This window comes from Schistocerca nitens, chromosome 1 (assembly GCF_023898315.1).
Source record: "Schistocerca nitens isolate TAMUIC-IGC-003100 chromosome 1, iqSchNite1.1, whole genome shotgun sequence".
NCBI classification, from domain to species: Eukaryota; Metazoa; Arthropoda; class Insecta; order Orthoptera; family Acrididae; genus Schistocerca; species Schistocerca nitens.
Genome location: NC_064614.1, coordinates 800,554,232 through 800,581,299, shown reverse-complemented (window position 1 = coordinate 800,581,299; position 27,068 = coordinate 800,554,232).

Here is a 27,068-nt window from a genome sequence, read left to right as displayed (position 1 = left end):
TTGTGAGAACGCTATTTCACACAGAGAAAAAACTACCAAAACGCTGATGTGTGTGAATATTACGGTAACATATATAGAAAAATCTACCCTTATACCTGTTACAGCCTCGCAGGGTAGCCTCGCGGTCTATGGCGTCTTGGTACGGTTCGCGCGGTTGCCCCCGTCGGAGCTTCGAGTCCTTCCTCGGGCATGGGTGTGTGCTTTGTCCTTAGCGTAAGTTAGTTTAAGTTCGATTAAGTAGTGTGTAAACCTAGGGGCCGATGACCTCAGCAGTCTGGTCCTACAGAAACTTGCCACAAATTTCCAAAAATATACCTGTTACACATCGTATAAATGATCTAGTGAGTAACGTCGGAATCTCCGTGAAGCTTTTTGTAGACAATGTTATTGTTATCTATTATATTTATCATCTATTTAAGACCTTAATAAATGTGATCGGCAGAAGGAATAGACAGGTGCCAACAAAGAGAAGCGCGTTTCTTCACGTGACCGTTTAGTTAGTGGAAGTGCACCGAGTAGTGATTTACTGTCGAAATTCCGAGAGCTTAGTTTGCAAGAAGATACCGTATTACATCGTATCACATAACTCTCTCCAAATGTCGACAAAAATGTCTAAGAAGTTATAGATCATGTGGGAATTAACCGTTGGTCATTATTCCCACTAAACATTCACGAATATAAGAGGAGGGTAGGACATGATAGTGATACGAAAAGTAGCCTCCACCATATACCCTAAGGTCATTTGTGGAGGAAGTAGAAGATAAGGTGTTTTCACGCTTCCATTGATTTTCTACTTCAGTAAGGAAAAATCTAAACAGATACCCGTCGTATGGCATCACATGTTTTCCTTGGTTATTAGCTCTTTATACTGTCACAACCTCTTCTTATTAACTGCAGTAGATCTACCAACAATTGGTTCTTCACGTAGCTCTCATCGCACTCTTTCTACTGACTCAGCTTCATGGAGATTTGTAAAGAGCACAGTAGTAACTGTCGTAGCAGTGGTTTCGATCTTAGAAATATCAATCTGCTATAATGCTGTCCTGTTTCAGTGATCTAATTTTTCATCTACTGTTGCATTTATCACAAACGATGTTCCAACATGCTATTTGGACAACTGGTACAAAATGTGATCGAAACTACTTGAACACCTATTAGTGGACCTTAATATGGGCTTTGACCACTCCTTCGCCTTTATGACGACCTGACCTCTGCTGAAGTCAGTTTCAAAGACGTGCTTGAATGTATGTCGATAAATGACAGCCCTTTCTACATCAAGAGACGACACCAGAGAAGATAGTAATGTTGGGTGCTGACGTCTGGAGCGGGGCAGATGTTGTATTTCATTCAAAAAATGTTCCTTTGGGTTCAGGTCGAGACTATGGGCAGACCAGAGTATTTCAGGAATATATTGGTGGCAAATCATTGTCTTATAGATGTTGGTTTATGACAAAGTGCATTTTCGTGCTGTTCCCCAAGGTGATGTTATAGGCCCTCTGCTGTTGCTTATATATACACGTTTTAGGAGACAATCTGAGTAGCCATCTTAGGCGGTTTGCAAGTGATGCTGTAATTAATCATCTAGTAAAGTCATAAGAAGATCTAAACAAATTCCAGAACGATAAATAGATGACTGTATGGTGCGAAAATAGGCGATTGACCCTAAATAATGAAATGTGCAAACTCATCCACGTGAGTGCTAAAAGTAATCCCTCAAACTTCGGTTACACGATAAATACGTCAAAGCCAAAGGCCGTAAATTCAACTAAATATCTAAGGATTATAATTACGAACAACTTAAATTGGAAATAACACATTGAAAATGTTGTGGGGAAGCCAAACAAAAGACTGCGTTTTATTGACAGAACACCTAGAAACTGTAAGATCTAATAAAAAGACTACCTACACAACGCTTATCCGTCCTCTTTTGAAGTACTGGTGCGCCGTTTGGAATCCTTCCTTACCAGATAGGTTGAACGGAGTACATAGACAAACTCCAAGGAAGAGCAGCACGTTTTATTTTATCGCGAAATACGGGACAGAGTGTCACTAACGTGATACAGTATTTGGGGTAGATATTACAACGAGGGTTTCTCTCGTTGCGATGGAATCCTCTCACGAAATTACGATCACCAACTTTCTCCTCCGAATGCGAAAACATGTTGTTGACGCCAATCTACGCAGCCACTACCGATCATCATAAAAAAACAGGGAAACCAGAGCTCGCACGGGAAGATATAGGTTTTCGTTTTCCCCACGCGCTGTACAGGATTGGAATAATAGTGAATTTTTGTGAGGTGGTTCGGTGAACTCTCTGCCAGTCACTTAAGTGTGATTTTCAGAGCATCCATGTAGATGTAGAAAGAAACAAACATCGCCTTCGATCTGTTCCTCCGCTGTATACAGCACACGATGCTTTAAAGCAGGTTCATATTCTTTTGTTCTTAGGGTTTCATAAGTGAAATAAGCACACCGAATCCTAGCAATGGAAAGCACCCCAAGCCGTAACATCACACCCTCCGCGCTTTACTCTTCCACTACACACGGCAAGCAACTCTCTCCAGGTATCGCCAAATCTAAACATTGCCATCGGGTTCCCATAGCGTATAGCGTGTTTCATCACTCCAGTTCACTCGTTCCAGTCACCAACTGTCCAGTGATGTCACTCTTTACACCGCCTCAAGTGTCAGTCATGGTTACAGAAATTTGTGACTTACGAGGACCTGCTCGACAATTGGACCCCATTCTTGGTAATTCCTTACACACAGTCATAGTCGTAGCTGTACTGATGGTAGCACTTTGGGACTCTTGATTGATTCCTTCCAATGAATTCATGCGATTTTTTCTACTACCCTCCACAATGCTCGACGCTGCCAATCCATCAGTACATGGGGTCTGCATGGTCTAGATGTAGCTGCTGTTATTCCTTCGCTTTAGCACTTCGCAGTAAGGTCACCATGTAACACCGAAAATGAGGGATGCATGGCACCTGCTACCGACATATAAATTTTTTTCTGCACTGTATGTACGGGGTGGCGCACGAAATGTGTTACCAATTGTTTCTTTCACAATTTACGACGCACATTAGATATCCCACTGGGATCTATACAGCAGTACCAGCAGAGCTTGGAAAAACAAATGAGTTACGAAATGACGTGTAATTCACGATACTGCCGCTAGGAGACTAGTAACCAGCAATGGCTGACAATGGAAGACTGGCGACACAGCAACGATCGGCAACTGTGAAACGAAAAGCCTTGTTGTGATTCAGAGGCATTTTCGACAACAGTTTAACACACGATAGGTCCCTTGCAAGAAGACCATCCACAAAAAAATGTGCTCTGAGTACCATGGGACTTAACATATGAGGTCATCAGTTTCCTAGAACTTAGAACTACTTAAACCTAACCAACGTAAGGACATCACAGACATCCATGCCCGAGGCAGGATTCGAACCTGCGACCGTAGCGGTCGCGCGGTTCCAGACTGAAGCCCCTAGAACCGCTAGGCCACACCGGCTGTCAGACCATCCACAGGTTGTACGATAAATTTGTACAGGAAGGAACAGTATTGGAAGCGAAGCGACCTCGGCCTAAGCTTGTTTGTTCACCGGAGAATAGTGAAGCGGTACAAGTTGCTGTACAGAGAAGCCCCGGGAAATTGTGTAGAAAGGCAGCAGTGTAACTGGGAATATCCAGACGCTCCGTTCAACGCATTCTTAAAAGTGACCTCCATATGCACCCATACAAGATGACCTGTGCACAGAAGCTCACTGAAGAACACAAGCAGCAGAGACTACTGTTTGCTCAGTGGGCGGAGGATAGGGAAGAAACTCTCAACAACGATTGGTTTTCAGGCGAGGCGCATTTTCATTTAGACGGTGTGGTTAAGAAACAAAATGTACGCTTCTGGGCCACTGAAAACCCACAAGTGCTTCATGAACGACAACATTATGCTCCGAGGATTACAGAATGGGCAGCAATTTCCAGTCACGGACTTATTGGACCCTTTTTCTTTGAAGAAACTGTGAACAGCGAGCGTTATTTGAGCATGCTTCGCAATAGCTTCATTCCACAGTTTCTTGCTACTGCCTTGCCCTTCAACACGCAGTGGTTCATGCAAGATGGAGCAAGGTCACATACTGCAAACACTGTGTTGGAGTTTTTACACGAGCATTTCGACATGCAGATCATTTCACTCAGGTTTCGAAGTCGTTTCAATGACGGACAAAGTTGGGCCCCCAATAGTCCAGACCTCATTACATCTGACATTTTTCTTTCGGGGTACCTAAAGGAAAAAATTTTCCCGAAACGTCCACGTGATTTAATGGAGCTCGGAAGACTTATTCTTCAAGCTTGCAGTGAAATTACGGAAGACATGTGCCGTAGGGTAATCACTAACTTCAGTGTTCGTTTGAAGGAAGTTATGAAACGAGATATTGAGCATGTACTGAGTTGGAACAAATCCCCATGGACGGCTCTTCATTGTAGTATATGTTCCTTTCAGATTGTATTGACAATAAAGTTTATATTCAAAAACAAAATTGTAACACATCTAGTGCGCCACCCTGTAAATATTTGTAATTTAAATGCTTTCTTTTAATAAGTAAGGACATTGCTTTACTGTATGTGTAAATTTCGGTAGAAGTCTGTTGACAATTCATTTACTTATCTGTGTCTTACTGTGAAACTTATAAGCTCTGTGAAAAAGCCGAAGGAATTGTTATTTGCATCGACTAGCAACGATAATAGCAGTGCTTGTGCGTTGTAAAATCTTTGGGTAGGGATTTGTTGCGTGGAGCATGCGGAGAGAGAGGGAGACGGGTGCAGCGCTTGTAGTGTGCGGAAGTGTGGTGTTAACGCAGTAGAGAGTACCATTTTTGGCGGCATCATGTACGCGCGCCGGCCAGATGTCTAGTAGCATAAGTATGGACAGTGGACAGACGGAAGAGGCTGTATTAATTACGATTGCCCGTTCCTGTAATTAGCTGTGGCTCCACAAGATGCTACCGTCTTCAACAACAGCAGCATTTCCAGAAACACAGTTTCGTCGTCGGATCCGAGTTTCATCGTATGCACAGCACTGAAGTAGGACTGTATATTGGTAGAAAGTATTAAAGGCTAACACAGCAGCAAAACTGAATGTTATTTGATTGATAAAATTTATTTAAATAATGATCAGTTAAATTCAGTGCGATTCTGTCCTCATTGTCCCCAGACATTGTTACCAAGCAGGATCCTTGTTCCTTTCTTTCCTTATATGCTAACTGAGTGTCATAAGGAACTAATTGAATAGTTACAGCCAGTTTATTAATGAATAACTTCACTTTTAAGAATTTTAACCTCAGTCTACTTTCAATTAACTGTTGTACAACAGAGGCTTCAGTATATGACTAAAGTTAAGCAATTTCATTTTTCAAGTTTGAGAATCAATCACTGGAAATAAATCCAAATCTAAATAACTGCACAAATTAAGAGTGATGAAGTTTTATTTATTTTACATACAGCTTGGAGCACATGGCTGTTTGGTTTGGTACGTATTCTAGTATTTAACTCTGTTCAAGTCAGTTAAATAGGCTCAATTGTTCAGACAATCATATGAAATCCAATTTGCAAAATAAGAAACGGCAAAGTAAAAAGTGCTTGCTTTTTTTTCTAAATTTCTTTGATGACGTTATGTTGAGTTCACTGAAAGCCATTGTTCACGTAACAAAGTTCAATAATAACATACAGATTAATTACATATTTTCAAATCATTACCCGACTGCCTTTTTCAAAATTTAATGCCAAACATAACGTACGAGTGACTTCTCAGTTTTTTTATCATTACAGACTCACTTAAAACGTGACCGCCGTCAGTGACCACGTCAGTGTTTAATAATACATATTTTACTTTCCCAACATGTTGTACAGGATTCTGGATGTAGGTTGCCCTAGTGGGCTGGCGACCGTTAATTATTTCCTTTTCGTTTATTTGTATAACTTTTGGATTCAGGATTAGTGGTACCCCTTTTCTTTCCAGCGTTGTTCGTGAGTGAATGCACAAAATATCTTTCATTTTCCATATTATAGCCCTGTACGGTTTAATTACAAATTAATTTTAGTAGACTTTCCATCAGAAGGGTCGGTTGTACACTTTCCTCCTACGTATTGGTATTACTTCTTCCGGAAAGGTATCCTTATCCAATTAGAAAAAAATCCATTAGGCATCCACGCTATCCACGGTCATATTTTATATCGCGAGCAGGATAGGCCGATTAGTTAGAGGGAGGTTACAACCAGTAGCCCACGGGGATAATATCTCTGGGAGGGGTGAAATGTCCATGGTGGATTTATTACTCACGTGACGTCGAACGAGTAGTCGAGGTTCGAAGTCATTGAGCTGTCCTTACCGAGCCATTCTACAGTTACCGCCCTCTGCTAACACCAAATTACTTCCAGCCTCCTTTCATGCTGGCGGTTCCGCCTCACGTGGCGTACAGTGGTAGTTCCGCGTCACCGATACATTTAATCATAGTGTGCAGAGTAGCCCTAGTAGTCGCTAGTAGGTTTGCGCTTCTTATCGTGGACCATTCTGGTAGACACTTTATAAACCGTATATCTATGTTCCACATGGCGTGATTTTCCCCTCACCCAATCCTTACGACTCGTACAATTCGTTTCAGGGGCAGTGTTTATGCTTTGAGTTGTAGGTTTCTGAATTGACGTACAAACTTAAAAGGGGAAAAAAAATTATCTCTTCAGTGGACATCCTCCCGATGCGATATAGCATATGGTTTCTGAAGCTGGATAACTGCATTTCAGTAGTATAAAAATTTTCGAACGTGGCCATGCTACGTTGGTACAGTCAAACAGCTGACAGCTCTCTGGGACATGTGTCTCTGCCGCATCGTTTGATGATGATGGCATCTTATTGCGTAAAATATTCCAGAGGTAAAATAGCCCACCATACTCCTCAAAGGGTGACGTTTACTTGAGAGGACTTATATACAAGAAAATGCAAGCATTTATCCTGAGTGTAGCATTAAATGGAAATGAAACGGGCAAGAAAATAATAGCTCTTCAAATACAATGATACAGACTGACGCTATGCGGCGGATAATCCATACAACTATCTCGATTAAATGCGTGACAAAAGAAACGTATGATACAAGTTAACTAAAAATAGTGATAATCGATAGGAGGAGGTTGGGTTGTTGGTTGATTGATTTGGGGGAGGGAACCAAACAGCGAGGTCATCGGTCGCGTAGGATTAGGTAGGATGGGAAGGGAAATCGGCCGTGCCTTTCAGACAAACCATCCCGACATTTTTCTAATGCAATTTAGAAAAGTCACGGCAAACCTAAATCAGGAGTCGGACGCGGGTTTAAACCATCGTCCTCCCGAATGCGAGATCAGTGTGCTAACCAATGCGCAACCTCGATGGGTCCGATAGGAGACATGCTGTGTATGTAAAATGGGGGAAGAGGGGAAGAGATCGAATTAAATAGTAGGAATGTATCAGTACATGTCCATAACAGGCAGATTCTAGCTGATGTGATGTTACTGCAGTTACGCACAGATAAAGAAACTTGAAAAGGATAGATCTGGGTAGGGAACGGCGTCAAACCAGTATTCTTAATGAAGGTCTCTAATGACTACAACATAATAGGAGTCGCATTGTAACGTACAGGACCAGTACAAGAAATTAATGATGAAGAAATTGTGTTATAATGGGAGCTCAGTAAACAATCACATAAAGTGTAATCTAAAAAGTTAAGAAAAAACGATATCAATACGTCATAGAAGTAGGACTCAAGTTTCGTATATGGCATGTATATAGGAGGGCAATCAGTTTATTTCGGCCAACTCAAATTGTGCGTCAACGGTATTAATTCTTGGCTGTAGAGATTCAAGTCTCAGTTTGCCGGCACGGTGACCTAGATCGTAGACAGTTGCTAAAAGCGAGCGATCATTCTTTTCAGGAGGAAGAAAGCCCGCTGAGGAGGTATTCCGCGCCGTCGTTTGTTTCGCCAGTGTACCGCACGTCACGGTCGGCGGCGCCGCCGCGCGCTGCTGGGAATGGGCCCGCAAAATGTAATTAATGGCGAAAGCCCGGCGGCGGGCATCTTCATTCACTGCAGCAGCCGGCTCGCAGCTCACACTTAAAACACAGCACAAAGCACCAGTCAGCGTAAATTCTCCTCTAATGTTTAGCAGAATGTTTTTTCACATAAATTTTTCAACATTAACAAAGAAGCCTCTTTCCCTCGACATCTAGTATTTTGTTAACATCCTCCATCCATTCCATCTACACACTGAAACGCACTCGTCGTGGTGACGACATCACGCTCATTTCAATATAATTTCGCGTGTCGTTATGAAGTACGCCCATGTCACTCGACCATCGCAGATTTTGCCCAAATCTTGTGTCCAACCACTGAAAATGCATTACATCGTCAACCGATATCGGCCACCTTTAGCCAACGCCTGAACGATTGAAAGCAACATTGGATGATCACCAAGTAATGCTTTGAGCTTTGACAAAGCACAATTGGGTGATTATATGACATTCTTGGCAATTTTCTAACTTTGGCTAAAGGTGGCTGATATCGGTTGACAGTGTGAAACATTTTCAATAGGTGTTCCAAAGGAAATATAAAGTGTTCGAACGGAATAAGTTGTCCATCATAAATCACTTAATGGAAGACAAATCTGATTTCCTTGATTTATTTATTTTTAACTTCAATCAATGCCAGCTAGTTTAATCAGTGAATAAATACAACTAGAACTATAATTAATATCACCAGAATTAAAACATAAAAGAATTATAGACATTCGCTGTGAGTGGGCATTGATTCAGTCAACGGAGAAAGTGGAAAATTTGTGGTGGACTGGGATTCTAGCACAGCGGGCAAGGGGCACTACGTTAGTAGCGTTGAGGATTTTGGTCTGACGGGTGGCGTGCAAGCGTATCCCGAGCACTTACGCTGACCACTGTACCTGGAAGGCATAGTGTCAGAGCATCTGCCTAGTAACCAAGAGACCTTGGTTCGAATTCCAGTCCGGCCTAAATTTTAAACTTTCCCCACTAATTTAAATCAATGCCCGCTCTCTGCTAATGTCTGTAATTCCTTTGTGTCTTAATTCATAGTGGCTGCTGAATGAAAACAGGTTCTCTTCTTTCGGACATGTCCGAGAGAAGAAACACCGTATTATAAAACAGCACCAGAAGTTTCTACAGTACGTGTCTGTCTTGTAGACCATTCCCGGTTGCTCAGTGGATATATTCTTCTGAAGTCGGACTTACTCTAATGTACTAAATATGCAATTTGACGATTTACATAATCGGTCAGACTTAACTTGGACAGAAACCTAACTAACGCCGAAACAAAGTTTAAGATACTGTGGCGAAGTATGTAAGAAACAATGTAAGAACTGTGCCCATTTTGAATTCCTAAATAGTTAAGTACCCTATCACTGCAAAAGTAGGTGATAACGAAGGAATTTATGACCTCTTAAAGTAAGTAAATAAATACGACCTGCGGAGTCGCTGTACTTACAGAGAGGAGTGCGAACGTTACCGGGTCGGGTGGTTATAATTAAAATGTAGCTACTCACAGAGATCCAGCGTGAGCTGTGATTATCGTATGGCAGCGAACCTTCGTAAATATGCTAGTGCGTTAAGGTGGAACCAGTTTATGTTGGAAATAAATTAGATCAAATTTGGGCCACCAGGGGCAGATCTGGTGCTGTGAGTACAAGATCGACGTATAGAAATATTTCCATATGTAATAGATTAGGAACTGGGCATGGGAATAAAAGGTGAAACAAGTAATCAAGGCACAAAGTTGATTTTATCATAATCGCCACATACACAATTTATTCAATATGAGCACCCGAGACGTCGAGAAATGCTACTCATCTCCACATTTGCTCCTTATCACCAAAATTGGAATTATTTTATCCAGCGTAAACGGCTCCGCATGAACGCAGTAACATGTGCACCATATTTCGATACCATTCAGTGACGATAGCTCACACTGGACCTCAGCGAGAATCTGCACTTTTAATTATAACCATCTGGTTTATTTTCATTTATGCGCAAAGATACCTGCGTAAAAGGCGTGTTACTAACGTAAGAACGTTACCAGGTAAAGAGCTTCATATTACAGTGCCTTACTAGGAGTATTATGAGACCCACATGCTCTGTTAATCTTGAGAACCTTCACGATTTTCCTCCTTCCGTCTTAGGTGTGTGAGATAAATTTTAGTTTCACAAACTGTTCTGTACAGTAATCATTCTGTTCACAGTTTTGTCCTACTCTTCTGAACCAATTACTCTGCCACTTTTATAAATACCGCCAACTGCATACGAACTGTGTTTTATAACACTGCTCTTGTTTTTAATGTTGTCATCTGGCGTTATTTCCTGCCTCTCTTGTTAAAATACTTCATTAGGTTTTATTTTATAGACTGAGCTATCAGTTTTAGACAAAATGTGGGTACTGCATCATATCTCTAATAGACACAGAATGTTAACTTCCTGCATTTCAATTACAAATTACAGGAACATGTTGTGGAAAGCCCTACGTAACATCTGCAAACTGGTCTTCATCAGTGCGTTGTATCGTAGCCTGCGTCGTGTTCGCCGCTGTTGTATTTTGGCGCGTGTTGCCGACAATAAGGCGCACCGTGATCACGCCGACCACAACATGGAACGGAGTAACAGCGCATTGCACCCAAGTGGATACCAACATGCTTCGCCACGTTCTCTTGCAATCTGCTCAGGCCATCAAGGTTCATTACAATTAACTCTCACTGGCACAAGTTCTGTCTTACACAAAACACAAGAAGCAATGCATTATCAAGAACACTGCATTATATTAGGCCATTCACCCACAGAGCATTTGTATGACAGTGCTCCGTTGTTAGTAATAATTCAGTAACCGGTGGATCACACGCACAGCATTACTGAAGAGCGATATATTGCGTTTCTTGTTACGCGTCTGAGATATCAAATGTTAATCGTATAGTTTTGTAATTAACATATTTATTTATTTTGTTTGTCTCTAGAAATAAAGCATATCTGCTATCAACAGAAGTATATTCTCCTGTAAAATGATATTAGTTTATCGTCCGCTGCTTCACTTACGCACACTGTATGGTCTACACAGATTTCTTTTGTTGCTTTTCTTTAACTGAATTTTTGGGTTTTCACAAGTTGCAACATCTTCTACAAAATTTTCACGCCAATTAATTCCGTAGAAGCATGGTCTTTTTCAAATGTAATTCTTATCACAATGCCACTCTGGAAGCTGAAGTCGGAGAAATTTGTTTCTCCTGCCATTTGAGTGCTTGTGATATTTCCATAGAAACTTTCGTCCTGTAACAAGTTCTTCTTCAGAAGTAAAATTCCAATTTTCATTTATTTAGCTTTAAAAACGTTTACATATAAATAAATATTAACACAAAAATTTTCATCGCCCATTTCACCGCCTTAGTTGTTGAATTTGCAGAAACAGCGAACCACGTATTGTTTTACTTATAACGGGAGAAGAAAATACAAATTTTCATAGTTTTAGCATTGAAAATACTTTCATAATGAAATAATTTCACAAAACTTTGCATCCAATATTTCCCTTCCTTAGGGCGTTGAATTTCCACAAACACTGAAACACGTTTGTTTTATTTCTAAAGAAGAAGTCAAACAGCAGTTTTTGTAGGTGCAGCTTTAAAATGGCTTAGTGATTCCTTAACAGTGAATTATTAGAAAAAATAATTTTTCACCCACTCTTTCAATCCTAAGTGATGGGATTCCCAAAATACTGAGTACGCAGATACAAATTTTCATAGTAAAAATATCCACGTGTGTACTGCCGGTCTACAGTGTCCAACGGGCACAATATTTCGGCGATCATACATGTCGCCATCATCAGGTGAATTGACGGACTGAGCTCTTGTGAACGTGCCGGCACGGAGGTCCGTACACTATGGCTGCTCAGGGGAACTGGGTTCGGTCGCGGCGGCGGCCGATTTAAATACCCTCCGCCCGCGGCGCGCTCACTCCGCCGTCCGCGCCCCGCGCCACGGTCGCGCGGTGGAACAGATTGCGACGGCGTCTGAGATGACGTCGGTGTGATGGCTCTGTCCGCCGTGGTCGTCACAACTGTACATTTGCTCGATTTACTCTTGATTAACCCAATCACTGGTTCCCAAGCCTTGCTAAGATTATAGCCACAGTCACGGTTTATGAGGTCGTCATTGGTGCGAATTTCGATGGCTTCTCTAACAACGCTGTCCCAGTATCTCGACGTCTGTACCAGAATCCTCGTGCGTTCATACTCCATAGCGTGATTTTCCGACAAACAATGTTCAGCGACCGTCGGCTTGCTCGGATACATCAGTCGAGTGTGCCTCTGGTGTTCACGGCATCGATCCTCGACGGTGCGCATCGTCTGACCAATATACGACTTGCCACATTGACACGGAATCTGGTACACGCCGGCCTTCCTCAAACCGAGGTCATCTTTGGCGCTCCCCACCAGTGCACGAGTTTTATTCGGAGGACAAAACACAGTTCCGACCCGTGTTTCTTCAAAATGCGGGCGATTTTCCCCGAGAGTGCGCCTGTATATGGGATACTGACCTCGGTTTGAGGAAGCAGCGATTGGGTTAATCAAGAGTAAATCGAGCAAATGTATAGTTGTGACGACCACGGGGGACAGAGCCATCACACGGACGTCATCTCAGACGCCGTCGCAATCTGTTCCACCGCGCGACCGTGGCGCGGGGCGCGGACGGCGGAGTGAGCGCGCCGCGGGCGGAGGGTATTTAAATCGGCCGCCGCCGCGACCGAACCCAGTTCCCCCTAAGCAGGCATAGTGTACAGATCTCCGTGCCGGCACGTTCACAGGAGCTCAGTCCGTCAGTTCACCTGATGATGGCGACATGTATGATCGCCGAAATATTGTGCCCGTTAGACACTGTAGACCGGCAGTACAACCGTGGATATATTGATTATCAAATACGCCGGGAGAAACTCAAGAATCAAAAATTATCATAGGTTTCAGTTAAAAATTCTCGCATACTGGAATATTTCCATAAACATTTTCCTTTTCAATTTTGTCTGAATTTCAAAAACAGTGAAACAAGTACCTTTTTTATTTCTATCAGAGAGGGCTGATTAGATATTGCATTAAAAATGCATTCCTAATGAAATATTTCGTAAAACATTTCAGTCCCTGTTTCAACCACTCAGAGGATGAATTCCCAAAGTTCCACAAACACTGTAACACCTACTTTGTTTATTTTTACCCGAGAAGTGGAATACCCATTTCCATAGCTGTAGTTTTAAGAATACTTCATTAGTTTTTTAATAAAGATTTATTTCCTGAAATAGTTTTCACCCATTATTTCACCCCACAGAGATTAAATTTCCAAAAATTGCTGAAACACGTATTTTTCTATTTCTGACTGAGAAACCAAATATTAATCTTCCTAGGTCTAGTTTCAAAATGGTGACATACTTTGAAAAATACTTTCATCCCCTATTTAACCCCCTTAGGGGTGGATTTGGGAAAACTCACTTTGTAAGCAACGCCAACAATATAACACACTCACCACATTTCAAGTCTCTATCCCCAGCGTTTCGTGATGGGCAATTACGAGAGTCAGTCAGGGCATTGCCTTATACAGGGTGAGTCAGGAGGAAAGTACAAGCCGTGAGGGGCGACAGTATTAGCGATACTGAATAAAAAGCTTCATATGGGCTTATGCCCTACTCTGAATGGTTTTCGAGATATTACGCATTTAATATCCATTGTTATTTATTTTCTGTACTATCAAACATTGCCACTGTTTACTATGTACCACGGTACTGTAGAGCAAGTTGAAACGAACTATTTGATACGGGACACTTTTGGTCTATCAAGTCGGGAAACTACCTCAAATTGGCCTACAAAACCTACATAAGTTACAGCGCATGCACGTCGATCGAGTTTTTCAACATTCTCGTGCTCTCTTCGCACAAACCATTAGTTCTAGAGAAAAAAAAATGTATAGGACCTTTCTTGTAGGAAATTTAATATAGTTTAATTTTGTATTGCGACACGTTTTCGATACAGGGTGCGATTTTCAAGTTATTCAAGAAAACCGTCAAAAGTGATATTAAACGTGTTCTATCTCGAAATTGGGCATACGATGCATGGGGGCTTAATTAAAATAAAATGCAAATAATTTTAATTTTTGGTAGCTGTATGTCCGATTACGCTATGTCTCGTAAACGGTTGGCCCTGACTAGTATTATTACGCAATCTGACTGCATAGAACAACAACAAAGAATGAAATGGAAATTTTCATTAACACAATTAATTAAGTCCCCAGCAACTATAAAACCTACGAAACCAAAGCACAAGTGTAACTGTTGTGTGTGTGGGAGTATGACTCAACGTACGCATCTGGCACGGTTCTTCTTCAACAACACAAAAAATTTTAAATATCATTTATACTGAATTAATTAAAGGGAATAGAAATACCATAATTACTCAAGAGAACCAGAATTATACTCTAATCCAAGAACACAAGCCAGATGCTTTGTTGACTGAACCTGTAATGACGCATTATTTAAGACACTGAAATAATGAAAAAAAATCAAGTTTCGTTACCTTCATATATTGACCAAAATCACTCTAATCATTACAATATATCTCCACACCGACTCGCTTTTACCACATCTCAACAAGAACTTTTCAGTATCACATCTCAGCAAGCACTCCCTACTAGCACATCTCAACAAACACTCTCTGCTACGAGTTCTTAACAAGCACTGACTACCACGAGCTCTCCCCAAGCACTGCCCACTACGACATCTCAATAATCACTGCCAGTGGAGGCGGCGGAACAATGCTCTCTAGCGCGATCTCTGGCGCTGTGGCTCAGTGTAGCCACCTTTCATATGCCCTTCCTCCACGGGCTAGAATTTGATGGTATTTTTGCCAGCATTGGTGGTAAAAATACCACCAAATTCGTCAAAAAAAATACAGACAAAAATAAAAGATAATATTCATGCGTAAATATCATATAACTAGATAAAATTTTGGCTTTGCACTGACCTTTCAATAACCTAATATATAAAATACAGTAAGCAATACAAATTCTTTCATACATGTGACTTTACATAATAGATTACACAAGTATTATGTGGTTAAACAGTTCAATCAATAGTTTCAGCAATGATGAATATGTGCAGGTAAGAGTCTCATAACTTTTCAAAAACAGTAATACACAAAAAATCAATTTATACAAATATTCAAATAAACGCTTTCCATAGCCCAAGAAACAAGTAGTTGACAGTTCCAGCAGTAGCACCCAGCAATGGTCAACAGGTGCAAAAACCAACAAGTGACATTTTTTCAGTAGAAACAGTCCATCAGTGGCACCCAGTAATGTTGAATAGGTGCAGACACCAACAAGTAACACCATTTCAGTATAAGCAGTTCCATTAGTGGCACCAGCAATGTTGAGCAGGTGCACACAGCAACAGGTGACATCTTTTCAGTAGAAGCAGTCCATCAGTGGCACCCAGCAATGTATAGCAGGTGCCGACACCAACAAGTGACATCATTTCGGTAGAAGCAGTCCATCAGTGGCACCCAGCAATGTTGAGCAGGTGCAGACACCCACAAGTAACATCTTTTCAGTAGAAGCAGTCCATCAATGGCACCCAGTAATGTTGAATAGGTGCAGACACCAACAAGTAACACCATTTCAGTATAAGCAGTTCCATCAGTGGCACCAGCAATGTTGAACAGGTGCAGATATCAACAGGTGACATCTTTTCAGTAGCAGTAGTCCATCAGTGGCACCCAGTAATGTTGAATAGGTGCAGACACCAACAAGTAACACCATTTCAGTATAAGCAGTTCCATTAGTGGCACCAGCAATGTTGATCAGGTGCACACAGCAACAGGTGACATCTTTTCAGTAGAAGCAGTCCATCAGTGGCACCCAGCAATGTTGAGCAGGTGCTGACACCAACAAGTGACATCATTTCGGTAGAAGCAGTCCATCAGTGGCACCCAGCAATGTTGAGCAGGTGCAGACACCCACAAGTAACATCTTTTCAGTATAAGCAGTTCCATCAGTGGCACCAGCAATGTTGAACAGGTGCAGATATCAACAGGTGACATCTTTTCAGTAGCAGTAGTCCATCAGTGGCACCCAGTAATGTTGAATAGGTGCAGACACCAACAAGTAACACCATTTCAGTATAAGCAGTTCCATTAGTGGCACCAGCAATGTTGAACAGGTGCAGATATCAACAGGTGACATCTTTTCAGTAGAACCAGTCCATCAGTGGCACCCAGTAATATTGAATAGGTGCAGACACCAACAATAACACCATTTCAGTATAAGCAGTTCCATTAGTGGCACCAGCAATGTTGAGCAGGTGCACACAGCAACAGGTGACATCTTTTCAGTAGAAGCAGTCCATCAGTGGCACCCAGCAATGTATAGCAGGTGCCGACACCAACAAGTGACATCATTTCGGTAGAAGCAGTCCATCAGTGGCACCCAGCAATGTTGAGCAGGTGCAGACACCCACAAGTAACATCTTTTCAGTAGAAGCAGTCCATCAATGGCACCCAGTAATGTTGAATAGGTGCAGACACCAACAAGTAACACCATTTCAGTATAAGCAGTTCCATCAGTGGCACCAGCAATGTTGAACAGGTGCAGATATCAACAGGTGACATCTTTTCAGTAGCAGTAGTCCATCAGTGGCACCCAGTAATGTTGAATAGGTGCAGACACCAACAAGTAACACCATTTCAGTATAAGCAGTTCCATTAGTGGCACCAGCAATGTTGATCAGGTGCACACAGCAACAGGTGACATCTTTTCAGTAGAAGCAGTCCATCAGTGGCACCCAGCAATGTTGAGCAGGTGCTGACACCAACAAGTGACATCATTTCGGTAGAAGCAGTCCATCAGTGGCACCCAGCAATGTTGAGCAGGTGCAGACACCCACAAGTAACATCTTTTCAGTATAAGCAGTTCCATCAGTGGCACCAGCAATGTTGAACAGGTGCAGATATCAACAGGTGACATCTTTTCAGTAGCGGTAGTCCATCAGTGGCACCCAGTAATGTTGAATAGGTGCAGACACCAACAAGTAACACCATTTCAGTATAAGCAGTTCCATTAGTGGCACCAGCAATGTTGAACAGGTGCAGATATCAACAGGTGACATCTTTTCAGTAGAACCAGTCCATCAGTGGCACCCAGTAATGTTGAATAGGTGCAGACACCAACAAGTAACACCATTTCAGTATAAGCAGTTCCATTAGTGGCACCAGCAATGTTGAACAGGTGCAGACCGCAGTCCATAATATTCACTTTCACTAACCACACTGTTCATCAGCAGAAATTAAACATGACTAAATGTCACACATCATGTTGAAAAGTGCAGCACCATCACTAATCAGACAGTTCAGGCATGAACAATAGTTTGAATACACATACAATGCTTTTACACTAAACATACAAATCATAACAAACACACAAATGATATCAGATAATTGTCCTATTAACTATTACAATACACAAATACCAGTAAACCTATAATATTTATGGGTGTCAGTGCAAGCCACAACAACAAGTAAAATAATATTTAGGAGATAGGTTGGGATCACTTCTCTGGGATTATAAAAGGAAAACACACAAAACACACTCACTCATCTTTCATCCACATTTAGTGCTACTGTGTAGTTGAATAGTGTTAACTGTGTAAATGCAATTCTGTCAAAATTTTATGTTCATCATGTGTATCAAGTAGTAGTGGCAGCAATGTATAACAGTCAATAATAGTTAGTCAACGTCATAGTCATCATGTCAAGACTAATGTTTGCCAAGCCAGATCAAAATGTACGGTTGCTGAACAACTGTCAGTGAGCCAAGATATGCAAATGCTTCCTCTCTCCAAAAAAAAAGTATATACTGCTTATTGATTTAACAAAGTGTGTGTGTAGACAATCTTCTTGCTACTTTAGTGTTCTAGTCTGCCATCTTTATCCTCCTTGTTCCATATAGACCAACGAAAAAAAAAATATGCTCCTCACTTACTTCACCTCTTATCCACCAAAACTCCAATAATCATCAGCATCACATAATCTCAATACTTCAATAATATCTCTTTGATACGTCGATCATCAATATCATTTACCTTAACTCTTGTCCACGAAAACTCCAATAATCATCAGCTTCACATAATCTCAATACCTCAATCATACCTCTTCAATACGTCTTTATATATATACCTCAGCACCAATATCATTTCACCTCCATAACAACTCTTTCCTCTAGTCAGTCTCCTCGAACAAGTACAGACAAAATCCTAGTGCAAACTTCAATTCAGCATCCCATACAATCCGAAGACACAGTGTCCACACACAACCTCTGTGTAATCCATCTGACCCAAATTTTCTACTCATTATAAATTATAAGATACATTTTGGTTCCTTGTCCATCATTAAATAAAAGAAATGCATACATGACCTCTAACAGACTTAGTTCGAATAACTCTCAGTAATTAAGTACGGTTACGAAGTGTTAATGATCGTAATTTTTCAGTGTGTACACCACTTCAAAAATTATGGCAAACAGAAGCAAACATGTGGAGTATTTCTTGTGTCAAGTGTCACTTCCTATTTCAATTGCTCACGAAGAATGCAGTGTAATAACTGTCAATGGTCTAACCTAGTGTTGGTATGTCATGTCGTTAACTTCCTTCCTATTAGCATAAATTTATACAGCTTCCATAAAACCTCCATCTCATGTGACTTCTATGCAGTTTCTTGTACCAATGTCGTTCGTAGAATTATAGCAGTTCATTTTCTTATCTTAAAATATAAGGCACTGAGCGTAAGCAAAACCTGCAACAGCGCGACAATATACCAGTAGAGAACAGAATGTCAACAAGTGGATGCAGCACAATTCCTACAACGAGGCTCTGCCAAGCAAACAATCTATAATTAATACCACAGTGTAACCTAAACTCTATGTTCATACACAGTATATCAGCATTTCTATACACGAAATTAAAGAGTAGTTATAACAACAAAACAGAAATGTGTAAATATGCAATCCATACGCAAAGCAGCAAATATGTATCTTACATGATAAACAGGTCATTATCATCATATCAGCATAAGCAAATAAATGTCCATACGTAATCTTAATAAGTAAACATGAAGGCGCAAGCAGATAAATTACAAAGTGTAACCTACATACATAACCACAGTCAGCACAATTAATCAGGTGACAATTATAACTTAAATAAATAAGCACAGCAGGCACATAATAAAAAAATATGACATCAGTGAAAAAGCATAGCAACCAAGCGATGCATAATATACATTAGTAACAACACTGTTCATTAATGAATAATTGTCAAAATCAGCAAATGTACACAAGCACGTCGCTTCACAAGTAAATTCATAGAACATGAAATTTAGCACAAAGTATGAGTTACGTAATTGGGAGCAGCAAATTACGTCTAAAGTACGTACCTGAATGGAAATATGTTACCTGAAAAATAAACTCAATTAATCGTTACCATTTTGGTTTTTTACTTTTTTTTCGAAATTACATTCTTCCTGAAATTTTCTCCATAGCAAGTCCTCTTAACGTCGGACACACACAGAATTTACCTGAAGTTCTTAAATATTTTATAGAACCGTATCCTGAAAAATACTGAACGTTAATAACATAATTCATCAAGTCACTATAGCTTTATACTGAATTTAATCCGAGAAATTAGACTGTGTATTTGTTTACGTCTGTCAGTGCATTCGCACTGAGCGCTCGATCAGCTGTAGGTACGCGTGACGTAGGAAGTAATTGTTTGCGGTCAACGACTGCCTTGTGCGGCGCGCAGACTGACTGTTGCTTTGAGTATGTGCCGCCGCCAAAACACAGCGCGGTATCCTTGTATTCTCCGCATGTTTACGTAGCTGTTAGTTTCTCTAAAGTATGTCATTCCACAAAAATTTTAACGTTAGATATGTGATATATTCCCTCAGAGCGCCGAGATTTAAGAGTTTCTACTTCGACAGTGTTATCATGAATAATTTTGCAAATTCTGTATGGACCGTTATAAATCAGAAAAAATTTGCGACACAAGCCTTTTCCTTTGTGAGACAAACGATGAGACTTAATTAACACCTTTTGACCAACTGACAAAATTTTTAAACGACCAGGACGTTTCGCTGATTTCTCTCTTCTAGCAGCCGCAGATGCAATATTTCGTAGAGCCAGGTTGACAACTTCAGAATGCCGCAGTTTCCGTGTAGGCGGAAAAGGAACAATTTCAGAAATGCGATTTGACGGTGCTTTGTTTTTTAATATCAATAGAGGCGGTAAAGAAGTTGAGTCATTAGGGAGTTCATTCAGAATGTTTTGAAAAATATGAAGATACTGATCCCACGTTCTGTCATTCTGATGACAATAAAGTCGGCACAATTTGTTGATTTCCTTCATCCATCTCTCTGAAGCATTAGATTGAGGGTGAAAAAGTGAAATGAAAATTGGTTTAATCTTACGACGCCGTAGAGTACGAAGCCAAATTTTAGAGCGAAACTTGATCCATTATCTGATATAACCTTATCAACATGACCAACTTCTTTAAGAAAATGTTTGATGAAAGCATTAGATACTGAACGAGCTGTTGCCTTGCGTAAAGGTGTAAAACACACGTATTTTGATGTCAGTTCCACTGCTACGAAAATGTACGCAAAACCATTAGTAGAACGAACCACTGGACCGAACAAATCGACTGCAGCCATGTCCTTTAATTTCGCTGGAATGATAGGAAACAACGGTGCTCTGTGAGAAATCGTTGGCGGCTTAGCTTTTTGACATAATTTGCATTTGGCAAGAACAGATCGAATACGTTTTTCCATATTACTGAAGTAGCAATTTTCTCGTAATTTATGAAAGCATTTTCTGGGACCAAAGTGCGCATAACTAAAATGTGTGTACCAAATCAATTTATTGACCCACTCATCAGGAATACAAACTAACCAAACAGAGTTGTCGACCGATTTTCGTTTGAAAAGAATATCATTGCGAACTAAATAATACTGTCTGATCGCTACGCTTTCCTTTCTCCTCCACTTCTCCTTAATGTCCTTCCAGATTGGATCCTTATTTTGCTCCTTAGCGATGTCCTGGAGCGAAGATGAAATAAAGTTCTCAAACGCAACACCTTGAATGTACATCAAACAATAATGGTTTTCTTTGCAGTCCTCTTCAGCACTTTGTTTCAAACCCATAGGTGCACGTGATAAAGCATCAGCAACAATATTTGAAGATCCCTGTATGTAAACAATACTAAAATCAAATTCCTGTAGGTACAACGCCCATCGTGACAATCTGCCATGAGTTAATTTTGTCGACATAAGAAATTCCAAAGCTCGATGATCAGTGTAAACCTTAGTATGTCTACCGAACAAAAATGTGCGAAATTTTGTGAAAGCCCAAACAACAGCCAAAGCTTCAAGTTCCGTAATCGAATAATTCTTTTCGGATTTAGAGAGAACACGATTTCCAAATGCAATAGTCTTCTGTACTACAACGCCGTTTTCTTCTATCTCTTGAAATAAATGTGCACCTAGGCCTTTGTATGATGAGACCGTCGCCAAACAAAAATCTTTAGACAAATCCGGATGTGAAAGAAGTGGAGCAGCAACTAAAGCATCACGAAGTTGTTCAAATTCTGACTGAGCTTCCTCATCCCAACACCAATGAGAATTCTTTCCAGATACTTCACATAAACGAGGTGTGGCCAAATTGTCCAATCTAACAAAGCGTTTAAGAAAATTACAGACACCAAGGAAACTACGAACATCACGTTTTGTGGAAGGAACAGCATAATTACGAATAGCGTCTAGTTTTTCTGGATCAGGAAGAATACCTTCTGTAGAAATAATGTGACCGAGAAATTTCACCTCTGAACGACCAAATTCAGATTTTTCCAAGTTCACTGTCATGCCAACTCGTGCAAATATACGTAATAATGAATCCAAAATTTTGTTGTGCTCACTCCAAGAACGTTTAGCAATAAGAATATCGTCAACATATGAAGTAATATTGTCACGAAGATAAACAGGTAAAATTTCATTTAAACTACGAATGAATGCTGCAGAAGATACAGTAAGTCCAAACGGTAATTTCCAAAGTCACTTTTGGGTAAAATCGTTATATCCGGTTAATTTTTTTTTTTACCTACTGTCTAGATAGATGGATAGTAGAAGAATTGTTTTTATAGATACAAAGAATAGTGAAAGAGTGGGCAGCGGTGCAGAAAACTAAAAGGGAAATAGCACCACTACAGCTCGGGGCCCTGTGAGCGCTACGGCACATATTCACTTAGTATAGTGAATCCCCTGAGGACATTAATAGCTGCACATAATTTTCAGTTTGTGACTTAGTGGCAAATTTGGCGGAAGTGCGTACGTAAATTGATCTAACCATGCACATGGATGTCTGTCATTCTTAGAATTGCGAAATATCTTAATCTTCCGAACAGTCAAAAAGTGTTTATAGTCAAAGTTTTCGCCTCGTGGCGACAAAGACCTACCGCGTCTGTCCCAGTTTGAATGTCGATTGTTGTCAAGTTCGCGCGCCTGGCGCTCTCTTGTTGCATCCCGTAAATGAAACAAATTATTTTCTTCAAACCCCTCTGCTATCTGTGATTCCAAATTTCTTTTGCTGTCTTTTCCTACAATTTCCCCTTCAATTTGTTTGACTTGCTTTCGTAATGCCTCAACTTCCCTTTTAACACGTTCATTAAATTTTCCCTGATTTTCAACATGCTTATTTATGTTCTGGTACTCTTCGGTTTCTGCAAATGGTAATGGAGCTGTAACATCCGACTCTCTGTCCCCATGTAAACTAAGATTTGTCAGTTTATCTGAAATCTCCTCAACTCTTTCCGATAAGTCACCTATTTTTTCTTTCTGTTTATTTACGTCTTCCGTAAGTGTCGCGACTCGGGTTTCAGTATTAACACATTTGGTAGTTAACTGTTCATATTGTTGTGTTAGGTTATTTATTCTGTCATTTGGTACGGATTCCTCGATTCTCTCAAATATTTCTTCCTTATCGTGTGCACGTTGTAAATTTAACTCTGAAAATTTCTGTACTATCACGCGATCTCTTTCTTCCTGTTCTCTATCCTGTTCCCTTTGTCTAATCTCTACTGCAATTAATCTATTATTGTGAGAATTCAAAATCGGTAGTACTTCCTCTCTAATTTCTTTCTTTAATTCATCCTTCATATTTTTGAAACATGTCCCTATTCGTGAGTCTAACCGTGTTTCCATTGTTTCCATCTCTGTTTCTAGCCGTGTTGCCACCGTTTTCAATTCAGATCCTAACTGTGATCCCAATGAGTCTAACCGTGTTTCCATTGTTTCCCTATTTGCTTTTAATTCAGATCTAAACAGTGATTCCATTGTTCCCATCTGTGTTTTAAATTCAGATGCCAAATTTAATATTACACCCATCAACTGCTCCGTATTAACTTGTTCGAAATTCCTTTCGCCCCTAACATTTACCGCAAAACCAGTTTCATTCGTCATAGCTGAAAGGCTATCTGTGTTCGATGCTATTCCAGAATTTTCTATCGTTAATCCCGTATTCTGTGAATTTTCTGATTGAGAAAAATTTTGAAATGGTTCCGGACTGTCTTCCCGACTTATTAAATTGTTTTCAACTCCATTATTCATCATACTGTTGTCCTGTGTTGGCGAGTTCGCCATGTCGACAATTTCGTCATTCTCACTATTCATCATTTTCGCCTTTTTCATTAATCGCGTAATCATTTACAAAACATACAAAACTCGTTACTGTACGAAAATTACACACAATGCCTCCTTATTTCCAACAATACCATTCACACGAAATGCTTCCCTCAACCACGATTAACGAACAATTGAAATCTTCCTAACTGCACAAAATTGTCAAATCCGTATACAAGATAACAAAATTAAATTCTGCAAAAAAAATACCATTAGAAGAATGACAATTACCAAATCTTCACATGCAAAATAGGCTACAATTACTAAACTACAAAGTACTACAACAATACTACTGTCTACTATTTCTACAATCAGAAGAATTACAAGGGACGATCCTGGCAGGGTCGCCACGTGCATGGGGGCTTAATTAAAATACAGATGAAATGCAAATAATTTTAATTTTTGGTAGCTGTATGTCCGATTACGCTATGTCTCGTAAACGGTTGGCCCTGACTAGTATTATTACGCAATCTGACTGCATAGAACAACAACAAAGAATGAAATGGAAATTTTCATTAACACAATTAATTAATTAAGTCCCCAGCAACTATAAAACCTACGAAACCAAAGCACAAGTGTAACTGTTCTGTGTGTGGGAGTATGACTCAACGTACGCATCTGGCACGGTTCTTCTTCAACAACACAAGAAATTTTAAATATCATTTATACTGAATTAATTAAAGGGAATAGAAATACCATAATTACTCAAGAGAACCAGAATTATACTCTAATCCAAGAACACAAGCCAGATGCTTTGTTGACTGAACCTGTAATGACGCATTATTTAAGACACTGAAATAATGAAAAAAAATCAAGTTTCGTTACCTTCATATATTGACCAAAATCACTCTAATCATTACAATATATCTCCACACCGACTCGCTATTACCACATCGCAACAAGAACTTTTCAGTATCACATCTCAGCAAGCACTCCCTACTAGCACATCTCAACAAACACTCTCTGCTACGAGTTCTTAACAAGCACTGACTACCACGAGCTCTCCCCAAGCACTGCCCACTACGACATCTCAATAATCACTGCCAGTGGAGGCGGCGGAACAATGCTCTCTAGCGCGATCTCTGGCGCTGTGGCTCAGTGTAGCCACCTTTCAACGTCCATATGAAGTTTTTTGTTCAGAATCACTATCACCCCTCGAAGCATGTAGACTCACCATATATATATATATATATATATATATATATACGTTATGAATTTGTGGAATTCGTGTTAGACCATGTAATAAAAATAAAATTCAGAATATGAATATTCGTACCTGACTGGGACTCGAACCCCGATCTCCAAGGAGTTTGGTTATCTGTGCACACCCACCGGTCAGACCCAGCCTCCCATATGTCAACACTGTCTACTCCCTATACCATTGTCATCTACATTCAACGTTATAATAAACGTTCCATTCATATTAATGTCCAACTTGCAAAAGCTACTCAGAGACCCACCAGCAGGGAGGTCATATATAAAGCTCGTCAGGAGACACGGAAAACAGTGTAGTCCTTGTAATACAGAAGGGGTGCGATATATTTGGTGTACAAAAGGGCATGATCATTGGCCTTCGGACCAACGGTCGAAGTATTTCCGTAACAGCTCAGTTTGTAAACCGTGCGCCACAGTTGATAAAGCATGCCGTGCATAGCAAAATGGCGCTACCCTAAACAGCCGCCGAGGCAACCGTGGTGCACCACAGGCCATAGACGACAGGGGTGAATGACGGCTGTGCAGACGTGTACGGGCGAATAGAGGTAGACTTACGAGCCTGACCGCCTAGGTGAATGAAGCGGCTGCCAGCAATGTCTGCTCAACGACTGTTAGCGATCGTCGCCGTGTATCGGCCTCTGCAACAGGCGCCTGGGTCGTGCACTCACTCTGATTGTTGTTCATCGGTGACGATGGCTGGAATTTGCACGTCAGCTGCGTAACTGGACGTCCACTGAGTGGCGGCAGGTGGCCTTTTCAGGTGAATATCGTTTTTTGTTCCATCGGAGAGAGAGCTGGAAAGCGCTGCGGTCTTGAAAATGGTTTTATGGCTTTATCTGGGTGATCTCATTACTCTGGTTGGCAAAATGATCACAAAAGTATGCATCTATCCTTTCGGACCATGTCCGCCCCTACACGAAGTTTACCGAGCAAGGTGGCGTAGTGGGTAGCACACTAGACTCGTATTCGGAAGGACGACGGTTCAATCCCGCGTCCGGCCATTCTGATTTAGGTTTCCCGTGATTTCCCTAAATCACTCCAGGCAAATTCCGGGATGGTTCCTTTGAAAGGGCACGGCCGACTTCCTTCCCCGTCCTTCGCTAATCCGATGAGACCGATAACCTCGCTCTGGTCTCCTTCCCCCAAACAACCCCCCCCCCACCCCCGTCCCTACATGAAGTTTGTTTTCATCGGCACGTTGGAATCTACCACCAGGACAATGCAAGGTATCACATCGTTGGCAGTATACATGCGTGGTTCTAAGTGTACCAGGACGCGTTTAATGTATTCCCGTGGCCTCTGAACCCCTTGGGATTTAAATACTAGCGAGAATGTGTGGGACTACGTCTATCAGGCTGTTGGCGTCATGGACCTTCAACAGAGAAACCATGCACAGTTGACCACGGCACTAAAGTCGGCCTTGCTCAACGTCCTTGCCAGTACCTTCCAGAACCTCACAGACTCACTGCTTTCATGTCTCGCAACGCCCTCCGCTTCAAAAAGCCTTCTGGCAGGTGGTCACATTAATGTGACAGGACAGTGTGAAAGCCTGGCCTTTTGTCTCCAGTCCACATATGATAATTTTCTTTCACTTATTGTTTCACTCAGTGCGCACCATCGAAGATCGCTGCCGACAACATCAGAGGCACACTCCACTATGGTATCCCAACATGTCGGCGGTCGCAGATCACTGTTTGTCCGAAAATCTCGAAATGGACTACCAACAAAAATGGTTCAAATGGCTCTGAGCACTATGGGACTTAACTGCTGTGGTCATCAGTCCCCTAGAACTTAGAACTAATTGAACCTAGCTAACCTAAGGACATCACACACATCCATGCCCGAGGCAGGATTCGAACCTGCGACCGTAGCGGTGACGCAGCTCCAGACTGTAGCGCCTAGAACCGCACGGCCACTACGGCCGGCGACTACCAACATACCAGGGTCTTGAATAAAATTTTTATTCAAGAAATACGTCGCGAAAGACTTCGTAGCCATATCAGGGTCTTGG